The sequence below is a fragment of the Somniosus microcephalus genome, chromosome 12 (genome assembly GCF_052327205.1).
Source record: "Somniosus microcephalus isolate GS21.2 chromosome 12, FLI_Smic_1.0, whole genome shotgun sequence".
Classification (NCBI taxonomy): Eukaryota; Metazoa; Chordata; class Chondrichthyes; order Squaliformes; family Somniosidae; genus Somniosus; species Somniosus microcephalus.
Genome location: NC_140998.1, coordinates 59128677 through 59151082, shown reverse-complemented (window position 1 = coordinate 59151082; position 22406 = coordinate 59128677). Strand labels below are relative to the sequence as shown.

General features: G+C 49.9%; 1 protein-coding gene across 2 annotated transcripts in view; it reads left to right on the top strand.

Moving 5' to 3' along the window:
• mdga2a (MAM domain containing glycosylphosphatidylinositol anchor 2a) overlaps nt 1-22406 on the top strand; it is a 1193698-nt gene that overhangs the window by 45990 nt on the left and 1125302 nt on the right. The gene's annotated exons all lie outside the window — the stretch shown is intronic.

Sequence of the window (22406 nt, the reverse complement as noted above, 5' to 3'; positions counted from 1 at the left end):
CGAGGCTGCAGCAGGAGAAAGGTGGAAGACTTTAGCAACAAAAGCTTCCGTCTGCAACAGGCACTGACTACCCTTCTACCACGGTACAGAGTGAGCCGATCAGCAGGGAACAAGGCGGCCGAAGAGACTGAGTAGGGGAAGGTGTAGAGAATATCCGGAGGTTAAGGGCAGAGCACTCGACCTCGGTCGAGGGGGAGCTGAGCCAGTCAAAAGTCGGGTCCAATGGCGTCGGGTGACAGCCGGACCGCGATCGGCGGGAAAAATCCGGGCAGCGACTGCAGCCACGAAGCGCTGAGCCTGCGAGTAGGCGCAGGAAGAGAAACCCAGCCGCAGCCGGGGAGGGAAACACCGGTCTGCGAGAGGGCTGGGGAGGCGAACGGGAACCGTGCGGGTGAGAGCCGGGTGCGGAGAGAGAGACTGCGAGGAGCCAGTCCAGCGGCTGAGCTGTTCTCCACCAACGGGGTACTCAGAGCCGGCAAAACCGAACGTGCGGGAGTGGGAGAGAGACACAGCCGAAAACGGGGTGAGAGACTGCGCGAGAGCCAGTCCAGCGGCTGAACTGTCCTCCGTTAACGGGGTGTACCCAGCGCCGGTAGAGCCGTGCGGGCGGGAGGAGAAGACAGAGCCGAGTAGGGGGAGCTGTGCGAGAGCCAGCCCAGCGGCTGAACCTGTCCGCTGCGGGGAAGGCGTACCCCTTCCACCAGGAAGAAACGCGGGAAGCCGCCATTAGGCGGAGGAGCCGACAGAAGCCGGAAACCGCCATTGAAGTGGGCGGGGAGAGAAAGGAAGAGCGGGAAACCGCCAAATTCGCGGGAAAAGCTGCCATCTTAGAAAAAAAAAATACATAAGAATTTAAAGAAATATTTGTGTTGTACCCAAAGAAAGGAAGATGCCTAAGCGTGGCGACAGCAATGATTTTAACTCCGAAATAGAAGACTGGCCCACGTACGTGGAACGTATTGAGATACATTGTAAGGCTAACAAAATAGCTAAGGAGGAAAAAGCTGTAACCTTACTTAACATGATGGGTGCGAAAACATTCGGGTTGTTGAAACATCTTCTCTCTCCAGCTAAACCGGCGGATCAGACTTTCGAGGATATAGTAGCAGTGCTGAAGGATCACTTGAACCCCACACCGTTGAAGCTGGCTGAACGATTCAGATTCTATGCGAGAACGCAGAAGAAAGACGAAAGCAACGCGGAATACTTGGTCGAACTGCGGAGGCTAGCGAAACACTGCCAGTTCGGAGGGAATCTGACAGAGGCACTGCGAGACAAGTTCGTATGTGGATTGTCCAAAGAAGGGACGCAAAAGCGACTACTGGAAGAGAACAACCTCACACTTGACAGGGCTGTCCTTATAGCCGCATCATACGAAGCCGCAGCAAAAGGAACGGCGGTAATGCAGCGGAAGGCGGTGGCACTAGGGGTGGACCACATCACCTCGAGGACTACGAAATGCTATCGTTGTGGGAAGACAACACATGACCAGAAGCGTTGCTGGGGTAAAAACCAAGAATGCCGGAAATGTGGCAAGATCGGGCACATAGCTAAAGTGTGCCGGTCAGGAACGACGTACAACAATAACGAGTCCTCACAAAAATGGTACAGAAAGGTACAAGAGGCGACTAGGAAGAGTCTGAAGGAACAGAAGTCGGACTCACACTCCAAACACAAAGGACTGGACAGTCTGAGAATCCACAACGTGAGCAATGAAGCCGACCGACAAACTATTTGGATAACGTTACAGATTGAGAAGGTCCAAGTAAAAATGGAAGTAGACACCGGATCGGCGTTGACTGTCATGAATAAGCATGACTATAAAAAGTTTTTCAAGCATATTCCACTACGGAATACGGATCTAGTGCTGCAGACATACACGGGGCACAAAGTATTCCCCATCGGAAAACTAGAGGTTAAGGTGAGATACCAGGATAAAGTTCACCACCGGTTAGATCTGTATGTGTTGCCTGAGGGAGGTCCACCACTTCTGGGACGAGAGTGGATCCGAAAAATAAAGATGGACTGGCATGCACTAAACACCATGACGGTGGAGTCCGAAAAAGAGGATGTCAAACCTGAACGGTTGTCCAGAATATTAGACGAAGCTAAAGAGGTATTCCAGCAAGGACTGGGAACGCTGCGACGTATTAAAGCAAAGGTCAAGATTGCAGAACATGCAAGCCCAAAGTTTTTTAAGGCCAGATCGGTACCGTACGCAATACGACCAGCAGTAGAGGCAGAACTAGAAGAACTTGAACGATCAGGGGTTCTGTCAAAAGTAGACTGGAGTGAGTGGGCCACGCCCATTGTTCCCGTCATGAAATCCTCACCAAGTAATAAGCCAGGGGGACCGGGGAAGGTCCGTATCTGCGGTGATTTCAAGATCACAGTGAATCCGATACTTCACACGGTACAATACCCGCTTCCGCGGATTGAAGATATTTTTGCTTCATTGGCTGGAGGGAAGCACTTCACGAAGATAGACTTGGCTCAGGCATATTTACAGATGGAGGTTGAGGAAGAGTCACGCCAATACCTCACCATCAACACTCACAGAGGCTTGTATCGCTATAATAGACTGGTCTTTGGAGTAGCTTCGGCACCAGCAATTTGGCAGAGGGCCATGGAACAGGTGTTACAAGGAATTCCAAGCACGCAGTGCTACTTAGATGATATTCTAATCACGGGAAAAGATGAGGAAGAACACCTCACGAATTTGAAACTGGTACTCACCAGGTTGAAGGAGTATGGCCTTCGGGTTAATCGCAAGAAGTGTGAGTTCTTCCAAAAACGGATCTCATACTGCGGTCATGTCATTGACCGAGAGGGACTACATAAGTCACCGGAAAAGATAGAAGCGGTCGTGAAGGCCCCCGCTCCAGGAAACGTGTCACAGCTAAGGTCATTCTTGGGGTTGATTAATTACTATCACAAGTTTCTGCCAAATTTATCTACGGTGCTGCATCCGCTAAATGAGCTGTTGCGGAAAGAAACACCATGGAGGTGGAGTGAAGAATGCAAAAAGGCTTTTCGCAGGAGCAAGGAGTTGATTACCTCTGAAGAAGTGTTGGCTCATTTCAACCCAGCATTACCCCTTCGGCTAGCTTGTGATGCTTCCCCGTACGGAATTGGGGCAGTACTTTCGCACAGACTACCAAATGGCTCGGAAAGGCCGGTGGCATTCGCGTCCCGATCATTGACACCAGCGGAACGAAATTACGCCCAGATAGATAGGGAGGCCCTCAGTCTTGTGTGGGGTGTGAAGAAATTCAACCATTACCTGCAGTGTAAGAGGTTCACATTGCTGACGGACCACCAGCCGTTGGTGTCCATATTCAACCCAAACAAGGCCGTTTCTACCATGACGGCACAAAGGTTACAAAGATGGTCAGTTTTACTTGGGGCACACCAGTATGATATTGAATACAAACGGTCCAAACAGCATGGAAACGCTGATGGGCTATCACGCTTGCCATTGCCGATGGTAGAAGAAGCGAGGACAGTGGACACAGTAGAGTTGTTCCACTCATCAATAGTGGAGTGTCTGCCGATAACAAACTCAATGATTGAGAATGAGACAAGGAATGACCCAACTCTTTCACGAGTCTATGATTTAACGGTGGAGGGATGGCCAGCACAGTGCGAACCAACACTGCAAGCATTCTCACAGAGGAAAGAACAACTGTCAGTGTGTCGAGGAACCCTGATGTGTGGGTCTAGAGTGGTGATTCCACCCAAACTCCAAAAGAAGGTACTCAAGGAGCTGGCGTAAAGATGAAGAATCTAGCAAGGGCGTTTGTGTGGTGGCCAGGCATCGATGGGGACATAGAGGAGATCATGAAGAATTGCCTAGGATGTCAGAGGGTTCAGAATGCGCCACCACAGGCTCCTCTGCACCCATGGGAGTGGCCCTCATCTCCCTGGCAAAGAGTACACATCTACTTTGCTGGTCCATTTATGGACTCGATGTTCCTAATAGCGGTTGATGCCCACTCCAAGTGGCCAGAAGTAATTAAGATGACCACCACCACGACGGAAAAAACCATCATGGTGTTAAGGACTATGTTTGCTCGGAATGGCCTGCCAGAACAGATCTGTTCTGACAATGGACCGCAATTTGTATCTGAGGAATTTAAGAAATTCTTAAAGAGCAATGGGGTTAAACATTACACGTCAGCCCCATACCATCCCGCCTCCAATGGATTGGCTGAAAGGTTTGTCCAGACCTTCAAGAAGGCCGTAAAGGCCATGAGTAATGAAGCCATAAGTTTACAGCATAAGGTGGATAGTTTTTTGTTGGCATACCGAAATGCAACCCATGCGGTCACAAATCAAACTCCCGCGATGATGTTTTGCAATAGACGCCTACGATGTCGGCTGGATTTACTCAAACCAAACGTCAGAAGGGACGTAGAGAACCGGCAATTCCAGGGCATGAACGAAAGGGCCACTAGATCCTTCCAGACCGGTCAACGAGTTTTGGCCCGGGACTATCGTACTGAGAAATGGCAGCCTGGAACGATTGGAAAAAGGCTAGGCCCGTTGATGTACACTGTGGACATTGGAGACAATATAATAAGGCGCCATGTTGACCAGATCATAGGGTCCGCCACAAATGGGCCCCCGACTTCACCACCTTACCCGGATAAGGTTGAGACTGAGTTACCCAGAACACCTACGTCCGATCTGGTAGTTCTGGAGTCAGAGGAACCTGACACTGTGCTTCGAGCCGATTCAACTTTACCAGAAACACCTACTAGCCCGCTTGGAATGACGACACCGCTGCGGCGTTACCCGGACAGAATCCGGAAACCTCCCGAAAGACTGAATCTATGAACTGTCTTAAATAAATCTGTATATATATATGTGATAATGTATGTCCACTATGGACTCAGTATGTTGAAAGCTAAAAAGGGAGGATTGTAGTGTATGTACCCGTCTACCCTTAAGGAAATTATTGTATGTAACCGTTCACCTTTAAGGGAACTACTTTAAGTGTGGCACTACTTGTTTGGCTTCTGTATACTGTAATACCGACAGTGACCACACCAGTATATAAGTGTTGTGACAGGATAACTGGGGCAGATTCGCCCGGACCTTCGAATAGTAAAGACCTGTTTGTTGTTATTTCTGAAGTCTGTGTATTTATTAACTGCACAACCCACAGACTTTACAAAGTCTCTTCAGGAAAGATGTCTAGGGAGGGAACAACAGTCGGCTAACGTCCAGTTGGGTAAGGAAGAAGTAGCAGGCCCTCTCGCTAGACTAGTTCAGGACGACACCGAATATTACCATGACCTGTTGAGTGACACGGAATATTACGAGGACTTGGTCTGCCCAGCTTGTGATGAAAACTCCCAAAGTGCAGAAATCAGGATGAAGCACTTAAAGTCTAAGGAACATAGGGAGATGGTGGCGCTACAGCTGGCAGCTGATAAGGGAGCCCCGAGAGTCTCCAAGAAGCAGAAAAGAAAAAGACGAAGCAGAAGGTGATAACCATCTAAATCATTATCACTTCTACCAGATCATGTACGTGGGCCCCACGAAGGGAGCCAAATCAGTTGGCAAGTAGGAAAAATTACCAAGGCAGTCCAGCTGTTTGTAAAAGTCAGCACTGCTGGTTCAGCAGGACGGAAGTTCAAGCTGTTAAGTCAAGGGAAAGACTATTGGATGAGTCACGCTAGCAATGTGAACCGGCTACACCACAGAGATGTTGTTCGGACCGAGTCAAGACCAGAGACTGAATCTGTGAACTGTTCCTGCAGAGACTGAATCTGTAAACTGTTTCCCGCATAGATTATACCTGTGAATTGTTTTACATGAAGTTGAATATATGCTATGTTTAATGGGGGACTAAGTATGTTGTAAGCTAAAAAGGGAGGATTGTAGTGTATGTATCCGTCTACCTTTAAGAAAAACATTGTATGTAACCCTTCACCTTTGAGAACTATTTTAGGTGTGGCACTACTTTGTTGGTTTCTGTATACTGTAATACCGACGGTGACCACACCGGTATATAAGTGCTGTGTCATAGAGTCATAGAGTCAAGGGCCTAGAAATTGGGTTCTGGTCTTGCCAGGGCTGTAGCGCCAGAAAGTTTGCGCCAGCGGTAATGCGGCAGCGCCCGACGAAAATTCGGGTGCGCCGGGCCCAGACGGCGGCGGGCGCTAAAACCCTCCTTTAGCGCCTCAAAACGGGCGTGAACTTGGGTTTCCCGGCGCTAATCCCCCGCTGCGGCACCCGATGCGGTGCGGCAGGCGGGGGAACTGCAGGCCTCCTCCTCCTGTTAAGGAGGAGCTGCCTGCAGCCGACAACTGTCCGGCGGATTGACCCGACATCTGAGCCCGGCACCTCGGGGAAGTGCCGGGCTCGCATGAGACACTGATCAGGGCCGCGGGGGGGGAATGCAGGAGTCCGGGAAGGGAGGTGCGGGCAGGCGGCCGCCGGGAATGCGGCCGGCCGCCGCTCCACCTTTATGCGCCGGCGCACACTGGGGGAAGACTCTGTTGCCAGAGTCTTAGTTGCGCCTGCCACGGGCGAGGCGGGCGCAACTGAATTTCGGCTTGGGGCCGGGTTACCACGGCAACCGGGACGCTGCGCACACCGATGACGTCATCGGTGCCGGCGCAGCGCTACTGGTATACCGCCGCGGAAGGGCCCCAGGCAATTTAGGAACCGGCGCCAATTGCAGCGCTAGGCCCTCTAGCGCCGCAAAATCGGTGCTAAGGGCACTGAATTTCTAGGCCATAGAGTTTTACAGCACAGAAAGAGGCCCTTCGGCCCATTGTGTCTGCGCCGCCCATCCATCCCTGTCCAGTCTAATCCCATTTTCCAGCATTTGGTCCATAGCCTTGTATGCAATGGCATTTCAAGTGCTCATCCAAATGCTTCTTGAATGTTGTGAGGGTTCCTGCCTCTACCACCCTTTCAGGCAGTGAGTTCCAGATTCCAACCACCCTCTGGGTGAAAAAGTTCCTCCTCAAATCCCCTCTAAATCTCCTGCCCCTTACCCTGAATCTATGCCCCCTTGTTATTGAGCCCCCTACTAAGGGGAAAAGTTCCTCTTTATCTACCCTATCTATGCCCCTCATCATTTTGTACACCTCAATCAGGTCCCCCCTCAGCCTTCTTTGCTCCAAGGAAAACAACCCCAGCCTGTTTAGTCTTTCTTCATAGCTGAGGCGCTCCATCCCAGGTAACATCCTGGTGAATCTTCTCTGCACCCTCTCCAAAGCAATCACATCCTTCCTATAGTGAGGCGACCAGGACTGCACACAGTACTCCAGCTGTGGCCTCACCAGCGTTTTGTACAGCTCCATCATAACCTCCCTGCTCTTATATTCTATGCCTCGGCTAATGAAGGCAAGTATCCCATATGCCTTTTTAACCACCTTATCTACCTGTTCCGCTGCCTTCAGAGATCTATGTACATGTACACCAAGGTCCCTCTGACCCTCTGTACTTCCTAGGGTCCTACCACTCATTGTGTATTCCCTTGCCTTATTTGTCCGTCCAAAATGCATCACCTCGCACTTTTCAGGGTTAAATTCCATTTGCCACTTTTCCGCCCATCTGACCAACCCGTTTATATCGTCCTGTAGCCTGAGGCTTTCCTCCTCGCAATTTACCACCCCACCAATTTTCGTGTCATCTGCGAACTTACTGATCATACCTTTTACATTCTCATCCAAATCATTTATGTAGATCACAAACAACAAGGGACCCAGCACCGATCCCTGAGGTACCCTACTGGACACAGGCTTCCAGTCACAAAAGCATCCTTTGATCATCACCCTCTGCCTCCTGCCACTCAGCCAGTTTAGGATCCAACGCGCCAAGGCACCCTGGATCCCATGGGCTCTTACCTTCTTGACCAGTCTCCTATGCAGGACTTTGCCAAAAGCTTTACTGAAGTCCATGTAAACCACATCCACAGCATTTCCCTCATCCACCCCCCTAGTCACCCCCTCAAAAAATTCAATCAGATTTGTCAGACATGATTTACCCTTGACAAAGCCATGCTGACTATCCCCGATTAATCCTTGCCTCTCCAAGTGGAGACTAATTTTGTCCCTCAGAATTTTTTCCAATAATTTCCCCACCACAGATGTTAGGCTCACTGGCCTGTAATTCCCTGGTTTATCCCTGCTACCCTTCTTGTATAATGGTACTACATTAGCTGTTCTCCAGTCCTCTGGTACATCCCCTGTGGCCAGAGAGGTTCTGAAAATCTGTGTCAGAGCCCCTGCAATCTCCTCCTTTGCCTCCCACAGCAGCCTGGGATACATCTCGTCCGCGCCTGGGGATTTATCCACTTTTTGGCCTGCTAAAACCGCTAGCACCTCCTCCCTCTCGATGCTAATATGTTCAAGTATGTCACAGTCCCCTTGCCCGATTTCTATGTCTGCATCGTCTCTCTCCATAGTGAACACAGATGCAAAAAATTCATTTAAAACCCCGCCTACATCATCTGGCTCTACACACAGATTGCCACTTTGGTCCCTAATGGGCCCTACCCTTTCCCTGGTTATCCTCTTGCCCTTAATATACTTATAAAACATCTTAGGATTTTCCTTTATTTTGCTCGGCAGTGTTATTTCATGGCCCCTCCTCGCCCTCCTAATTTCTTTTTTAAGTATGCCCCTGCACTTTTTATACTCCTCTAGGGCTTCTTCCGTCTTTAGTCTTTTGTAACTGCCAAAAGCCCCCCTTTTATTTCTAATGCATTTTTGTATATCCCTTGTCATCCAAGGTTCCCTTTGCTTGTTGGTCCCACCCTTGACCTTTACAGGAACATGTTGGCGTTGTACTCTCTCTATTTCCCTTCTGAAAGTCTCCCACTGTCTTGATGTGGATTTTCCTATAAGTAGCTGCTCCCAGTCCACTTTGGCCAGATCCTGCCTTATCATATTAAAATCGGCCTTCCCCCAATTTAGAACCCTTATTTCCGGGCCGTCTTTGTCTTTTTCCATGACCACCTTAAATCTCACCGAATTATGGTCACTGTCGCCAAAATGCTCTCCTACTGACGCTTCCACCACTTGCCCGGCTACATTCCCCAGAATTAGGTCCAGTATCGCCCCCTCTCTTGTAGGACTTTCTACACGTTGGCTCAAAAAGCTCTCCTGGATGCACTTTAAGAATTCTGCACCCTCTAAACCTTTCACACTCTGACTATCCCAATTAACATTGGGGAAGTTGAAATCCCCCACTATTATTACCTATTATTTTCGCACTTTTCTGAGATTTGCCTACATATCTGTTCCTCTATCTCCCCCTGACTGTTTGGGGGCCTATAGTACACTCCCAGCAAAGTGCTTGCCCCCTTTTTGTTTTTAAGTTCTACCCATATGGCCTCATTAGAGGAACCCGCTAATATATCATCCCTCCTTACAGCAGTAATTGACTCCTTAATTAATATTGCAACACCCCCTCCCCTTTTACACCCCCCTCTGTCTCGCCTGAAGATTCTATACCCCGGAATATTGAGCTGCCAGTCCTGACCCTCCCTCAACCATGTCTCCGTGATAGCAACAATATCGTACTCCCATGTGTTCAACAACAACTTCAGTTCATCCACCTTATTTGCAAGACTCCTTGCATTAAAATAAATGCCTTCCAGCCCTGCCATATTCCCTTTTGCCTTCGCATATTTGCTCTGCCTTGTTTTTTTCTCTGTATTTGGCTGTAAATCACCCCCTGCTATAGCTCCACTCTGTACCCCATCCCCCTGCCAAGTTAGTTTAAACCCCCCCCCAGCAGTGTTAGCAAACCTCCCCGCAAGGATATTGGTTCCCCTCTGGTTCAGGTGTAAACCGTCCGACTTGTACAAATCCCACCTTTCCCAGAAGCAGACCCAGTGATCCAGGAAACTAAAGCCCTCCCCCCTGCACCATCCCTTTAGCCACGCATTCATCTGTTCTATCTTCCCATTCCTATACTCACTAGCACGTGGCACCGGGAGTAATCCAGAGATTACAACCTTTGAGGTCCTGCTCTTTAATCCTTCACCTAGCTCCCTAAATTCTTGCTGCAGGACCTCATCCCTCTTTTTACCTATGTCGTTGGTACCAATGTGGACCACGACCTCTGGCTGTTCACCCTCCCCCTCCAGAATGCCCTGCAGCCGCTCAGTGATATCCTTGACCCTGGCACCAGGGAGGCAACAAACCATCCTGGATTCACGTCTACGGCCACAGAAACGCCTATCTGTTCCCCTTACTATAGAATCCCCTACCACTATTGCTCTCCCACTCTTTTTCCCCCCTTCCTGGGCAGCAGGAGCACCCCCAGTGCCAGGAAGTTGGCTGCTGCTGCCTTCCCCTGGTGAGTCATCCCCCTCAACAGTATCCAAAGCGGCATACCTGTTTGAGAGGGGAATGGTCACAGGGGTCTCCTGCACTACCTGCCTGCTTCTATTGCTCCTCCTGGTGGTCACCCATTTCCTATCTTCCTGTGCAGCCCTTCCCTGCGGTGTGACCAACTCACTAAACGTGTTATCCACGAACCTCTCAGCATCGTGAATGCTCAACAACCCATCCACCCGCAGCTCCAGCGCCTCAATGCGGTTTGCTAGTAGCTGCAGATGGATGCATCTCTGGCACACGTGGTCATCAGGGGCACCGGCAGTGTCCCTGAATTCCCACATAGAGCAAGAGGTGCATATCACGGGGCTGTGCTCACCTGGCATGACCTTCCCTTTACTTAATTTAAATTAATTTACTATCACCAATTAAAAATATCTCTAAGGCGCTTGTATAGTCTACCAACAGTCCCTGCTACACCAGAAAAGACCCTAGTAACTATAAACTACAGAGTTTAAGTTTAAAAAAAGAGAAATACTCACCAACCAATCACTTACCTGCTCCCTGGTGACGTCACACTCTGATTACTTTTTACCTCTCTCCTCTGCTGTTGATTTGGTCGGGCCTCGGTCTTCGCGCCGGTTTTTATACCGGGCTCACCTCCTCTCTGCTGCCGCTGCTCCCTGGAACTGGTCGGGCCTTGGTCTTCGCGCCGGTTTTTATACCGGGCTCACCTCCTCTCTGCTGCCGCTACTCCCTGGAACTGGTCGGGCCTCGGTCTTCGCGCCGGTTTTTATACCGGGCTCACCTCCTCTCTGCTGCCGCTGCTCCCTGGAACTGGTCGGGCCTCGGTCTTCGCACCGGTTTTTATACCGGGCTCACCTCCTCTCTGCTGCCGCTGCTCCCTGGAACTGGTCGGGCCTTGGTCAGGATTTATTTGGCAGATTCGCCCTGACCTTCGAATAGTAAAGTCCTGTTTTAAGTTACTCTGGTAGTCTGTGTATTAGTTAACTAAACAACTCACAGACTTTACAGTCAGGGTGTCTGCTGTCAATCAAAACATGACCGCACCTGCGCTGCGCCTGGCCTCGGCGTTATCAGTCCGCACCGCCGGCTTAGCGCCTAAAGATAGGAGTGCAACGCCAGTTTCAGCGCTCGCCCAAACGCCTTGGCCAAATCTACTGAATTTCGGCGAAGTGGCCTACACTTTCCGGCGGGCGCTAACTTTAGCGCCCGCCCGACTTTAGCGCCCCAGAAGTGGCGCGACTGAATTTCTAGGCCAAGCTCTTTTAACAGCTTGTTAGACTTGAAATGCAGGAGTGAAATGTCCAGGAGAGTGACACCAGCCTCCTGAGAGCCTTGAACTCTGCCCTATAGTATATTGAGTAAAGCTTGGCTCCAGTAATATTTTACACCTCTTTGGTCACTTCACAAATTAATGTTTGACTCCATGGAAAAAAAAATGATAATTTCAGTTGGACTTAAAATGGGTTCTGTAGCTTTGGTTTGTTGACTTGTGAGCAAGCACATGCAATCAGAAAGATTGACGTGTAAATGATCAGAGAAACTTTGAACATTAACAGATACCATCTGATTTATGTGAATGAATGTAGTTTGGTTCAGTAATCTCCTGAGTGCTTTTATTAAAAGGACCAGATAACTGCCACTGTGACCTTGTAGGGTTGGGTTATCAAAATGTTCTATATAACTCAAAATCCAGAGCTTGTACTGTAAAACTTAAAAGAACTCTTATGTTTAAGTTTTAAAATATGAATAATGGTTGCTTTAAATAGCCAAAAAGCCTATTATAAAATGTTTTTATTACTGGATCAAAAACTGTGCGATCCAAATAGCCTGCAACTCTTGGTAACAATAGAGAGTTAACTCCAAATCTCTCTAGTTAATACATTTTCGTGTTAACAACTAAATGGTACTTTTAAATCCCAGATTGTGACACGTCAGATATGACATTGATTAATATATGGAAGATGTAGTGAAGAGCTATGATGCTATACACATCTGCTTGAAAGTATCTTACCAGCCAGTGTGTAAGATCGTGTTTGGTGTAACAGTTGGTGTTATTTTTGGAAACCTTTTGATTCATTGACTAGTTGAGACAATAGTTGATGATGAGCTAGATTCCTTCAGAACTGGCCCCTTGAAACAACAATTTGCATTTATAGAAAAAGTCCCTAAAGTGCTTCACAGCAATATAATCCAAACAATAGTTGCTGAGCCAGAGAAGGAGATATTAGGGGAGCAAGTGTTTTTTAAGGAAGGTCTTAGACAAGAGGGAGGTGGCGAAGCGGATTGGTTTCGGGAAGAAATTCCAGAGCATGGCTACCAGTAGTGGCATGAAGGGGAAGGGGAATGGAAAATGTAGAATTGCGGGGGGTTGTCAGGATTATGGTTAGGCATAGGGAGGGGCAAGGCCATAAAGGGGTTTAAACAAGGATGAGATTGAGGCGAGTAGGATGTTGCATGTTAGGATACAGGTAGCAGAGTTTTGGATGAGCTGATATTTAGAAGATCAATGGTCATCTAGGAGAGCATTGGAATAGTTGACTCTTGAGATGACCAGGGCATGGGTGAGAGTTTCAGTGGCAGAAGAACTGAGTAATGAGCGAGGCAGGCAATGGTCAGACATTGGAAGTCTAAGTAGGCAATTTTTGTGATGGAGATGATATGGGGTCAGAAGCTCAGCTCTGGGCCAAAGACTATTTCACATGGGTGTTTTGGATGTTGACATGAATGCAAATTTGGGAAACTACTTTCTATCTGTAGGAAAAACAAACAACATTTTGAAAACCTTTAAGTTCTTGTAATCCAAGAATGTTTTATAATGTGTTACTTACATGTCTAAATGTTTACACTACTAAATAAATATGAATAGTCCTACCTATTAGCCCAGCCCAAACATAAAGTTACTATGGAATTGGAGCTAATTTTCCATTTTTTATGATTAAATTTGCATTGATGCAATTCAGCTGCCCTGCTGGTTCTCACCACTCTTCCCCTTGCTCTCCAAGTCAAACCTCTCCCTAGGCTTCCCTTGTCTTAGCCCTGATCCTGCATCTTTCTCTAGTTTTTCTCTTATGTCCCCTCATGCCTTCTCCAAGCGCATCTTGTCCATGCAACCCACCTCCTGCTCCCTTGAACTATTCCCACTAAACTGCCAGCCACTCAATTTTCCTCCCTGGACCCCTTGCTAGCTGACCTTGTAAATGGTTCTCTCTCCTCTGGTATCGCCCCCCGCTTTCAAAATGACCACCACTGCCCTCTACTCAAAAGCCCACCCTTGCATAATACTACCAAATCTCAAACCTCCCTTTCCTCCCGAGTCCTTGAATGTGTTGCCACATCCCAAATCTGTGCCTATTTTTCCCTCTCACCAGCTTCTGTCTCGGTTTGAACAAGGCTGCTCGCAACTTTGGCATCCTATCATTCCTAGATGAGCTTCCGAATCTATATCCTTTCCATCACAAATACCACCTACTTCTGTATCCATAACGTGGTCTGCCTCTGCCCATCTGCTGCTGAAATTCTCATCTATGTCTTTGTCCCCTCCAGATTTGACTGGTCCAATTCTCTGCTGGCCAGCCTTGCATCCTCCATGCTCTGTAAACATCAGTTCATCCAAAGGCCTCCTGCCCATATCCTGTCCCATTCATTCATCCTTGCTGACCTAAATTGGCATCTGACCTCCCAAAGCCTCCAATTTAAAATTCTCATCCTCATGTTTAATTCCCTTCATGGTTTTGCCACTCCCAACCCCTGTAACCTTTACCAGCACTACAACTGGCCACCCCCACCCCCAGCACTCTCCATTCCTCTGGCCTCTTGTGTACCCTTCGCCCCAGCATTGTCAGCTGTGGGGCCTAGGCAACTAAAGGTCTAAACCTCCACACCTCTCCACTCCCCTCTCCTTTGAGCCTCCTTATAATCTACTTTCTTTCACTAATCTTTTGGCTACCCTTTCTAATATCTCTTGTTCTGGCTCAGCATCCAATTTTGCCCGATTACACCTTTGTGAAGCACCTTGTGACGTTTTTCGACATTATAACGATATATAAATGCGAGTTGTTGTTGAAGCCAGCTGGATACAATCTGCATTCATCTCAAAATGTAAAAGATAAGTACTACTTATCTACTAGGACTAGACAGACTAGATGCAGGAAGGATGTTCCCGATGGCGGGGGAGTCCAGAACCATGGGTCACAGTCTAAAGATAAGGGGTAAGCCATTTAGGACAGAGATGAGGAGGAATTTCTTCACCCAGAGAGTGGTGAACCTATGGAATTCTCTACCACAGAAGGCAGTTGAGGCCAATTCATTAAATATATTCAAGAAGGAGTTAGATATATTTCTTAAGGCTAAAGGGATGTGGGGAGAAAGCAGGGACAGGGTACTGAATTTGGATGATCAGCCATGATCTCATTAAATGGCGGAGCAGGCTCAAGGGGCCGAGTGGCCTACTCCTGCTCCTATCTTCTATGTTTCTATGTTACTTTGCTATACTGTCACTTGTGACATATCAGCTCTAACTGCTTCTTTCTAGTGTATGTCTGGGAGATTGGTTAATCTTGTTAAGCCTTGAGGCCACAATCATATAGTCTTTTGTAATGTTAAAGGTTACTTTTTGTAGCGTAATTCTCTTGTCAGATTACTGAAGAACACTGATTTAAACAGACGGTCACCTTTGGTGGATTGTGATGTGCATGCGGGACTTTTTTCTGTCCCCTCAACTTCGGCTCCCTTCTTTCTGTCATGCTGACAACTAGCTTGTCATGAATGATCTTGCATCAATTGAAAATTGTCCCGTGGCAACCATTCAGATTCGAAGAATTATTTTGCTCGCTGCAACTCAAGTGCCAAAACTATTGTAGCAAAATGTGTTTTACAGCCCATGTGATGCATAAAAGCATTCCAAATTGAAGTAGTGTTCAAGAGCAAAGCAAATGGTTGCAAAAACAGTGGCTGTACTTGCTAGAAATATATTAACGACAAATAAATAAGACAAACTGTATTGTGATCGTAATGTGAAAATGACTGACCGCCACCATGAAAATCTGGTAGCTATTGATAAAAGAAAAGAATGAAAATTATGTTTTGGATTCTGTTGACTGTTGAGATGAGAAGTCAGGGCAAGCAAAAAGCCAAAGCAATAGATTGACAGGATCAGTCATTAAGTATCTCAAATCAAGTTTATCTTGTCAGAGCATATAGGGAGTGAAAGTAGCCTTCGGAGTTAGAAGAAAACGGGCGATAGCAAATCGGCAGCCTGTTTTATAACCCACCCAATTATCTTTCTCTTCCATTTCCCCTGCCCCAAAGTATATTATTGAGATCAGGTCTTGGGTAATGTTTCTGTTTCAGAAAGCTCTTTCAGGTCAGAACGGACACTTTTTAGACTTTTTTCTGGAGACCTGCTTGTAATAGGGGATACCTAGCTCTAGACCGAAGGAAATGTGTAGCCTCGAGGTCTTGCTGATATATTCAAATAGCTCCAGTTGGGACTGATATTTCTGATCTGCGTTCAGCCAAACGTATTTGAAGTGGAAAATATTTTGAAGGTTTTTGAAAGAATCTGAGCATAGCATTACACTGAGAGGATTTTTTTTTTGCTTGGCCAGATGAAGGATGTAGGCGCTGGGCAACAGAACGCTGTCGGTTTCAAACACCTAGGGGCTTGATTTTTCCAGGCCCGAGGAGACGGGATTGGAGGCGTGTGAGGTGGTAAAATTGCAAAAAAATGGTGGGCGGGCCCGATCCCGCCTCCATCCCACCTCCGAGCAATTTTCCCAAATGCGTGTTTTCTGATCCCGTTTCCATCCCGCCTCCCAGAGGGGGGATAGGCCCTTAAGGCCCTTAACAACCACTATAATCCCTGATATACCTATCAATTCGTCCAATGAAAAGCGACGAGTTAAGAAAGTAACTATAGGTTTTTATTGACTACATAACAGAGCCCACCCTCGTGGGTGATCGGATCCAAGAAGGAGGAATACCAGCCAGTCGACCACCTTTATACCTGGGCAGGTAGGTGGAGCCATGGGCGGAGTCGGCAGTGGTCAGCCCAGGTATAGCAGCGTGACAAGAGGCGACCTCGTACAGTGATACAACAATGTGAACAGTGATAACTATAGGGAAACGATCTAACAGTGATAACTATAGTGTAACGATAGTGAACGGTAAAAGTGGTTTACCACATTCACCCCTTGTTTAGATTTGAGTCCGGCGGGGTGCAGTGTACTACCAGTTCTGGTATGTCAGTCTGTCCGGAGGCCTCGTAAGCCTGTCTGATCGTCGCAGCGGCGGTGTTGCGTTCTCCGGTGTTAATGCTGGCGTCTGCGAGGTAGGCGAAGGCTCTTGGGGTTCCGGCGTACCGTCTACCTGGGCTGGAATTGGGGGGGTGGTGGGGGGGGGGTAGCGGTGGTGTCTCCGGAGTGCCCGAGGGTGCGAGGTCTCGTAAGGAGACTGTGTCCTCCCGCCCGTCTGGGTATGCCACGTAGGCGTACTGGGGGTTGGCGTGCAGGAGGTTCACCCTCTCGACCAGGGGGTCCGTTTTATGGGCCCTCACGTGCTTTCGCAGCAAGACAGGCCCCGGAGAGGTCAGCCAGGTTGGTAGCGTGGTTCCCGTAGTCGACTTCCTGGGGAAAACAAACATTCGTTCATGGGGGGTGGCGTTAATGGCAGTGCAAAGCAGTGACCGGGTGGAATGCAGCGCCGCCGGGAGGACCTCCTGCCAGCGAGAGGTTGGGAGGCCCTTAGACTTTAAGGCTAAGAGGACGGCCTTCCATACCGTCGCGTTCTCTCTTTCCACCTGGCCGTTCCCTCGGGGGTTGTAGCTGGTGGTCCTGCTAGTGGCATTGCCTCTCGCTAGTAGGAACTGACGGAGTTCCTCGCTCATGAAGGAGGCGCCCCGGTCACTATGTATATAGTTTGGGAACCCGAACAAGGCAAAGAGGTCGTTCAGGCATTTAACGACCGTGGTGCTGGTCATGTCTGGGCAGGGGAAGGCAAAGGGGAAACGGGAGTACTCATCAACAATGTTGAGGAAGTACACATTACGGTCAGAGGACGGGAGGGGCCCCTTAAAATCGATGCTCAAGCGCTCGAAGGGGCGGGTGGCCTTGATCAGGCTTGCTCTGTCCGGCCTAAAGAAGTGCGGTTTGCACTCGGCACAGGTCTGGCAGTTCCTGGTCATGGTCCTGACCTCCTCGATGGAGTAGGTCAGGTTGCGGGCCTTAATGAAGTGGTAAAGCCTGGTGACCCCGGGGTGGCAGAGGTCGTTGTGGAGGGTCTGAAGTCTATCAATTTGCGCGTTGGCGCATGTAATTCGCGATAGAGCGTCAGGGGGTTCGTTCAGCTTACCAGGCCGGTACAAGATATCATAATCGTAGGTGGATAGCTCGATTCTCCACCTCAAGATCTTGTCGTTCTTGATTTTACCCCTCAGCTTGTTATTAAACATAAAAGCGACCGAACGCTGGTCGGTGAGGAGGGTAAATCGCTTGCCTGCGAGGTAATGCCTCCAGCGGCGTACCGCCTCCACAATCGCCTGGGCCTCCTTCTCGACCGAAGTGTGTTGGATCTCAGGGCCCTGTAGGGTCCTTGAGAAGAAGGCCACCGGTCTCCCCTCCTGGTTGAGGGTAGCGGCTCGGGCGAAGTCGGATGCATCGCTCTCCACTTGGAAGGGGATGGACTTATCCACTGCGTGCATAGTGGCCTTAGCAATGTCTCCCCTGATGAGGGAGAAGGCCGCGTGCGCTTCTTCCATAAGGGGGAAGGAGGTGGACTTCGTGAGGGGTCTGGCTTTGTCCGCATAATTCAGCACCCATTGGGCATAGTAGGCGAAGAGCCCCAGGGTTCTCTTCAGCGCCTTTGGGCAGTGGGGAAGGGGTAGCTCCATGAGGGGACGCATTCTTTCGGGATCGGGGCCGATGACTCCGTTCTCTACTACGCAGCCGAGGATGGCAAGGCGCGAGGTGTTAAACACACATTTCTCCTTATTGTTGGTGAGGTTCAGCCGTTGGGCCGTACGGAGGAATCTTTCCAGATTAGCGTCATGGTCTTGCCGGTCGCGGCCGCAGATGGTGACGTTATCTAGATAGGGGAACGTGGCTTGCAGCCCGTTCTGGTCAACCATCCGGTCCATCTCCCTTTGGAAGACCGAAACCCCGTTGGTGACGCTGAAGGGGACCCTAAGGAAGTGGTAGAGGCGGCCATTCGCCTCGAAGGCGGTATACTGGCGGTCCTCGGGGCGGATAGGGAGTTGGTGGTAGGCCGACTTAAGGTCGATGGTAGAGAATACCTGGTATTGAGCAATCTGATTGACCATATCAGATATGCGGGGAAGGGGGTATGCGTCCAGCTGGGTGTACCGGTTTATGGTTTGGCTGTAGTCGATGACCAGGCGGTTTTTATTGCCGGTCTTAACGACTACAACCTGGGCACGCCAGGGGCTACTGTTCCCCTCGATGATGCCCTCCTTCAGGAGACGCTGCACCTCAGAGCTAATGAAAGCTCTGTCCCCGGCGCTGTACCGCCTGCTCTTGGTAGCGACGGGTTTGCAGTCGGGGGTGAGGTTAGCGAACAGGGAAGGTGGCGGGACCTTGAGGGTGGATAGGCCACAGGTGTTATGCGGTGGGCGATTTAAAGGCTGCTGGTTGTCGACTGTGAGCGGGGGGAGCGGTCCACCGTATGCTAGAGTGACGCTTTGGAGGTGGGATTGAAAATCCAGCCCTAGTAGGACGGCAGCGCATAGCTGGGGCAGGACGAGGAGTTTAAAGTTTTTATACTCCGTGCCCTTAACCGACAGGGTCACAACACAGTAGCCGCTGATGTCTGTGGTGTGGGACCTCGATGCCATCGAGATCCGGTTGCGCGTTGGCTGGACAGTGAGGGAGTAGTGGCTCACCGTGTCTGGATGTATGAAGCTCTCCGTGCTTCCGCTGTCGAACAGGCAGGTCGTGGCGTGGCCGTCTACTTTGATGTCCATCATTGACTTGGACAGCTGATGCGGGCGAGCTTGGTCCAGTGTGACGGAGGCTAGTGTGTGGCTGAGCGGGTCGCTGTAGTCTGTAGGTGAAGCGGTCGTCAGGTCTGGAGGTAAGGTGGCGGTCGAGCGTGGTGGGTAAAATGGAGGCGCCCACGAGGTGGGGCAAAATGGCGGAGAAGATGGCTGCCCCCACAACCCACATGAGGCACTGCTGGCGTCGGTTGCTTGGATCAAAGATGGCCGCCCCCATTGCTCACACGAGGGGATGCTGGCATCTGTGGCCTTGATAAAAGATGGCCGCCCCCACAGTTCGCATGAGGCACTGCTGGCCTCTGCTGCTCTCCCTCTGCAGGCCTTCGCGAAGTGGCCTTTCTTCAGGCAGCTGGAGCACGTCGCGTTTTTGGCTGGGCAGCGCGACCTCGGGTGTTTCACCTGCCCACAGAAGAAGCAGCCGGCGGCCCGGTCGCGGGGGTCCGAAGTCGCAGCCGGTACCGGGGGTGGCGGTCCCGATCGGGTCCGGGACGCTGAGGTAGGTCCCGGGGGCGGCGCTACGAGGGGTATTGCGGTCGGGGTCGGGCCCGAGTCCCAGAGTCGCGAACTGTACCTGGAATACACCTCGAGGTCCCGCTGGGTCACTTCTAGGGAGTAGGCCAAGGCTGCAGCTGTGTTCAGGTCGAGGTCCTTTGATTCCAGCAGTCTCTGCCGTGAGTAGTCGGACCGAAGGCCTTTCACGAAGGCATCGCGGATGTTATCTTCAGTGTTTTCTGCAGCCGATACTGCTTTAAAGTCACAGTCCCTGCCGAGTGTTCGTAGTGCCCGTAAAAATTCAGCTACAGACTCTCCTGGCTGTTGCGGGCGGGATCTTAGGAGGTGTCTGGCATACATGGAATTTACCGGGCTCCGGTACTGCTGTTTCAGTAGGTTGATAGCGGCCACGTAAGTAGTAATGTCCTGGATGAGTGCGTATACTTTAGGGCTCGCTTGGGCGGTCAGAACTCTTAGTTTGGATCTCTGAGGGACGCCGGATTCTTCCAGGTAGGATTCGAAGCAGCACAGCCAGTGTTTGAAGTCGAGGGCTGCGTTTGTTGCTTGTGGGTTTAGATCCAGGTACGGTGGTTTGAGGGCTCGCAGCCAAGCCGGCTGCTGTGGCTGTTGTAGCTGGGCGTCTGGCCGGTCGTTTGGCTGCTCCGTTGACTGGTTGTTTGGCTGCTCAAGTGACGACATTTTAAAATTTAGTCAATAAAATTGATATACCTATCAATTCGTCCAATGAAAAGCGACGAGTTAAGAAAGTAACTATAGGTTTTTATTGACTAAATAACAGAGCCCACCCTCGTGGGTGATCGGATCCAAGAAGGAGGAATACCAGCCAGTCGACCACCTTTATACCTGGGCAGGTAGGTGGAGCCATGGGCGGAGTCGGCAGTGGTCAGCCCAGGTATAGCAGCGTGACAAGAGGCGACCTCGTACAGTGATACAACAATGTGAACAGTGATAACTATAGGGAAACGATCTAACAGTGATAACTATAGTGTAACGATAGTGAACGGTAAAAGTGGTTTACCACAATCCCATTTTGAGAGGCCTTTCTGATTTTACCACTTTTCCCACGTCCTGCACGTCTCCTCTGGAACACGCCAGTGAATCCTGGCGGCCTCACAAGTGGACTGCTTACTAACAGCTGCAGCTCCACCATTAAAAAGGAGTTTTCCGCAATCATCATTTGCAGGTGGCAGAACTTTGTTGTCTCAGGTCTGGGGGATCTTTTAGCAGGCCTACTCATTGTTGTGGAAGTTTGGAGCCTGACACCCATCTCCAGTGTGACCTCCTGGGAAACCCCTCTCGCCACCTTGACTGAGCGCTCCCTCAACTGAGGCATCTACCAGAAGCATGTGAACCATTTATTTCCTTTCCTCCTGGACATCAGATTCGGACGAAGAACAGCTGCGGGAGCAGCAGAACCATGAAGAACAGCACCACCAACAGCAGCAGCAACAACAGGAGCACAAAGCTGCTGCTCACCCACCTGAAGCTGCACAGGCCGGAAGGCGCCAGCACGTGACCACATTGTTGCCTGGGATGCAAGGGACGCACTCCTGTTGGCCAGATTTGCTTAGCCTGCACAATCAAGCACTTTTGTCTCGCACCTTCTTATCAGATCATCGACAATGGCCAAGAACCTGCGGATTCCTATCACTCTGACCACCATACTGACAATTGCAAGTCGTCCTAAACCCTCAATGTGGAAGAGTCCCATTTGCGAAATGATACAGGCCACAACTGCAACAGTTTGCCATCAGAATTTTTTATGACAATAAGCAACTGATGGCTTTTCAAAATTAAACACAACATTACACCCAAGTGACTACCCGTGTGACTACTTGTGCATTATCTTCCTCTTGTGCGTGCCCCTACGTGGTGCTTCCCCTGTGGCTTCAGCAGATGTGGAGGCCCCTTGCTCACTTTGTTGCTGCTCCTGTCTCGACACCTTTGGTGGGCGTCCTCCGAGGTTGCGAACCTGTGAGAGCTCGGCAACAGTCTGCTGCTCCTGCGGCTGTGCAGGGATTGAGACGCCGATCTCAGTTGGGTGGGGACTCTGGTGGGGCTCTGACCGAGTGCTCTGCAGTGACATGGTCGTTTGAGCGCTTGGAGTGGAGCCCCCCCTTCCTCCTGGAGAGTGGGGGTGGGGGCTCTCGATGGTCCTGTGGGGGAGTAAAGGAAAGAGTTAGAGATGTGAGGTAAAGGTTGCATGCACATTGAATTGTGCAGATGATCATAAGTCAATCTGTTAGAGCATCAGAAGCATTATCAGTGACTCATGCAATGTCAATGAGAGAGATGCCAAACTATTTTGTCACCAGCTTGCTGTGATGCGCCCGTCTGTCTGTCCCCCACTTGGGAATCCTCCTCGATCCCGGCAATTTCCAGGACTGCCTCCTCCAAGGTGATGAGCTGGGCTACTGAGGTGGCCCTCCTCCTGTGCTCGCTCTTTCCCTCTTATTGTGGGCTCTCTTTGCCTGCAATGAGGGACACAAGTGGAGTTTGAGTGAGTTTGAAGGAGTGAGTGTAGAGAATCCATAGCACAGATGCTTAGAAGG